Source organism: Vicugna pacos, chromosome 23 (assembly GCF_048564905.1).
Source record: "Vicugna pacos chromosome 23, VicPac4, whole genome shotgun sequence".
Taxonomy (NCBI): Eukaryota; Metazoa; Chordata; class Mammalia; order Artiodactyla; family Camelidae; genus Vicugna; species Vicugna pacos.
In genome coordinates this window covers 36458645-36463201 of record NC_133009.1, presented here as the reverse complement: position 1 = coordinate 36463201, position 4557 = coordinate 36458645, and the positions used below count along the sequence as shown (strand labels likewise).

Here is a 4557-nt window from a genome sequence, read left to right as displayed (position 1 = left end):
GCACGAGTGACACTGGAGGGAGGCTGAGAAGAGTGTGCTCAGAAGCTGCACAGAGAAGGTAGAAGTGTGATGTCTGCACACAGTCTGTGGTCTGAGGGGCTGACTGGTCCCAATTCCTAGAAATATGTAGGATTTAAGAAGCAGCGCGTTTGGCGCGTTGTCGGATCGGAAGACAAGGGGCTGTGACACAGTGAGCGCGAGGGCGGGTACACTGGGGAATGAGGCCGGTCCCGGGAGGGGGCTGTGGGCTGTGGGGAGGGGCTGGGCTCTGTCTAAGGGCAGAGGGAAGACACTGGGAGGTTTTGAGCGAAGGAAGGTGACCGTACATTGCAAACGTTTATGTACCCACCCTGCGCGCTGCCCGGGGAGTGCGCTGCAGAGGGACAAGCGAGGCGGCGGAGAGCCCAGTGGGGGCGGGACACGCGCCTGTGATGACGGGTTTAACCGAAGAGCGCATGGGTGAGCTCAAGATCCACTCTGGGAGCAGAAGCAGTAGGAACTGGAGATGGACTGGTTGGAGGCGTGAGAGAAAGATAAACTCAAGGCTGACCCCCTGAGATGACCGTGGAGGGCTGGTGGGCCTTTGAGATGAGAAAGGCTGGGGTCAGAAGCAGCTAAGGGAAGAACCAAAAGCTCTGATACTGGACATTCTGCGGTGTTTTGTTTTTTTCAAACACCCAAGAGAAGACTTTAAGGGGACAAGGACGACACGGTCAGGACGTGGAAGCTGGGATTCTGGGTCTCCCGGAAGGAAGCCGTGGAGACGGTGGGTGGGGCGGCGGTCTCGGGCAGCGGGAGAGAAGCGCTCCGTCGGGGAGGCACGGGGCCCGGGTGGAGGCCGGGGCTCCTCCGCGGCAGCGCGGGTGGGGGACCCCCAGCGGCGGCAGCGGCCCTTCCGGTCTGCGCACGGCGGTCGCTCGGGCGGGGGCGGCGCCGGACCGACTCCCGCGTGCGCGCTGGGCGCCCGCCGGGGGTGGGGGGGCTTGGGGCGGGGGCAGCAGGGGGCGGGGCGCCCAGGGGAGGCAGGTGCCGGCCCCTCGTGGGCTCGGACGGGACGGCTGTAAACCCCCGCCAAGCCCGCACCGTCGCGGGGTGTTCCTTTCCCCGCACAGGGCTTCTGGTCCTGGACTGACCCCCCCGCGGCCGCCAGTGGCCTTTCCTCCCAGAGGAAGCTGCTCTGGGCCGCTCTAAGGTCTAGTCCTCTGTTCATTCCGTCACCCTGCCACCACCTCTCCGGACGACGGCCGTTTATTTGTCAGGGTCCTCCCTCCGGTGGGGCGCCTGCTACAGCAGGACCTGACGGATGGTCCTAACGACACTGCCTTTAAAAGGAGCCTCCATTTCAGCTGTGCACCCCCCCAGCAGCAATGGAACCGTTCTGTTACTGCGAAGACACCCTTTTTTTTTTCCCCTTCCCATTTTAGACATAAGGAGTGGCATCAGCTGTTTGTGGATCCAGAACGTTCTCTTTGGACTGTTCTCAAAGAAACGCGTCATTCGAAGCTGTGTCAATAGAGAATTAAAACTTCCACATGACTAGGGATTCAAAATGTAAATACAGCCAGCTATGGCATTTCAGAAACCCCAAAGTCAAAACTTTACCACCGAAGGAAAAAAATAGCTTGAAAAGAGGACAGCAGGACAAATGAGGACAGCCAGTCTTTTCAGCTTATTTTTGTTGGATTCGTTTTGAGTTTTGTAAACCAAGCTCTGGTTAGATCTTGAGGAGAAAAATCTAACCGACATGATTCAGTAAGTCAACCCTCACACAAAAAGGTTTTGAACATCAAGGCACCATTAGCAGCTTTTGAGCCTCATGTCTTGATTGATTGGTTTAAACAGGGCTAAAAATATAACTTTATAAATACATCAAATAAGGGTAGGGAAAATAAAACTTCATCTGCTCTTTATTGCTAAAGCCCAGAAAGCAGCAGCAACAACACAATCTCGTCTTCTGAGTAATGTCTTTAAAAATAATCAAACCTAAAACTGTATTTGCTTTATTTTTCTCTACCAAATGTATACGCTGCCTTTCTACCAAACGGTAGCTGTTTCCAAATGCTAAATTATACAACAAACATGCTCTAAAATAACAGTAAGCAGAAGATGCCACAAAGAAACTTTGTGTCCTGGGTAAAAATGTATAAAAATCATCTTTTTCTCTTTATGTCATAATCTTTACTCATCTTCAGTACTGCTGCTCTAGTCTCAACCGTGTATTATATGCTCAACAAAAAAAAACAGATGGAATTCTTCTGGGGACTAAAAGTATTCCTTTTGGGGGAAAATGCCTAAGTTTTTGGCTAATTTTATACATTTGTCAGCTGGGCTTTGCATGTTTGACTGTGAACATCGAACTGTCCACAGTGCAGTGTCCTGTGTCTCACCCGCTGGCTCAGAGATGTGGCTTTATGGCCAGCAGTTTCGAGCGGATATGTAACTTACAAGAAGCTGAAGGACTAATGCTGAGCGTTCACATGTATCCTTAGAGTATTTAAATAATCTCCACCACCTCATTACGTTCTCAACATCAAACTCACAATACGAAATTGTATTCTAAAATATAATAATGAGCCACTCAATTCCTAATAAAAGGCCACCAAAACTCCCCTGTGATTTCATTATAAAGTATTATTTTGTGTGACTTTCAAAGAGGGACACCATTTTTCTGTAAGAAGAATTGGTCAACTGAAATCAGCATCTCCAAACAGATTGTTTTAACTGATTGTATTTCTATGGAATCCTCAAAGTGCAGTAAAAATGCCAAAGATGTGAAAAGAGCTTAAAAAAGTAGAATTCTGCTCCGTGCATTAAGTGAGTGACTACAATGTTTTGGATAAGGTTAAAGTTTCACATAGAATGACCTTGGTGAAGGAGATAAAGACAACTTTTTAGACCAAAAAAAAAAAAAACAAGAAACCACCAGTAGATTTTATACTCCAAAAGAAATGTGGGAGTTCTTTCTTTCTTCCTTTTTTGTTTTTCCTTGAAAATATTTCTTTCAGTTTCTTTTATTTCTAAATAAATATGAGGGCTGGTTTTGAAGTAAAGAGGCAATTACAGGCACATTAACATTTCTCCCAGACAGCAAAGATAGTGCTGGCCAGTCAGCCGAGAACAGAAGGCAGCCCGGCGCTGAGCGGGGGCCAGGGCGTGACTCACTCGCCCCTCGGTCACCCAGGGAGGGCGAGGAGCTCCCATTCTGCTGTGAACTTTCATTTAGGACAGCCACGGTGCTGCACACGCAGAGGTGTGTTTTTGTCTTGGGGCTTCTCAGTCTCACATGCCAAAGCCAAGGCCAAGGCCAAGGCGTGGTCTACACTCGGACTTTAAATAATGTCAAAGGAATGAAGTTCCCTGACTCGCGTTTACTCTAGGCTGCCTGGGCCAGATGGCTTCCTAAGGGAGAGGGCAAAGAGGGATGGAAGCTCGCCCTCCTGTGTGGGTGGGCAGCTGTGATTACTGCTAATGACCCGCAGCTGCAGGCGCTGACCCCCCGCCCACTCCCACCATCCAGCCTCCTGCTTCTCTAAGCTTTTGTCCAGTCAGCCTCGCACACAGGGAGGCAGGCTAAGTTTAGGATGGATCACCCTTCAGGACTCACCCTGAGTCTGGCCCCTCATGAGACCCCAACACCAAAGCTTACAGTTCTGCAAAACCCGGCAAACTGACTCTTTTTCTCAATATCCCAACAAACATTTATGACTTGATTAAAGAAATGCAGTTTAAATGTTGCCCTTCATCTTTTGACTGCATCAGTAGCTCCAGACATGGCTAACTCAGATCAGCTCTGAATTCAGCACTGTGAGGAGCACTAGTCCTTTCTAGAATTCCACAGGCACAGAGAGATGGACAGACAGAAGAGAGAGAATTTTTTGGCTATAAATATTCTTCTGAATATATGCCTGGTGCTTGCTGGCCCTGCTACCTTCATCACGTAAACTGGTTTACACCAGTGAGGTGGGGAGCGGCTTTCACAGAGTGAGCCTTTAGACACGGAAAGGACTTGAAATAACTTTGAGATGCTGACTGGTCTAGACGTGTTCTGATATCACAAAAGAGGTCTGTCTCCCCAGCTGCCCTCGCCTCCCACACCCTGTGTCCCCTGCACGTGCTCCACTGGTGCCTCCTCAGAAGACAGGAGATGGCTGCTGCCCGGCAAGGCTCGGGGTTATTACTGTCATTAATACTAATGTTGCTGATGCTTTTTGCTGTCATTATTAATATTAAATGGATGCTATCAACTCTGACACTAAAATAAAATTAGTATTTATTATTACTGTCAGTAGTAATGCCAAGAGTTTCTGTTGCCATGATTTTTGAAGTCTCTGATGGAGCTTTTCTCAGTATTTTTTTTTAATTGGAGTACAGTCAGTTACAGTGTGTCAGTTTCTGGTGTGCAGCACAGTGTCCTGGTCATGCATACACATACAAATATTTATTTTCATATTCTTTTTCATTAAAGGTTATTACAGGATATTGAATGTAGTTTCCTGTGCTATACAGAAGAGAGCTGTTTTTTTTAAATCTATTTTTATATACAGTGGCTAACATTTG

The 4557-nt window shown here is 48.3% G+C and overlaps 1 long non-coding RNA gene across 1 annotated transcript; it reads left to right on the top strand.

The window, feature by feature from the left end:
- Positions 1-471: 471 nt before the first annotated feature.
- Positions 472-4280, top strand: LOC140688645 (uncharacterized). Its single transcript, XR_012063360.1, has 2 exons — positions 472-766; positions 1425-4280. It is a non-coding gene; the product is annotated as an uncharacterized lncRNA (long non-coding RNA).
- The last annotated feature ends 277 nt before the right edge of the window (positions 4281-4557 follow it).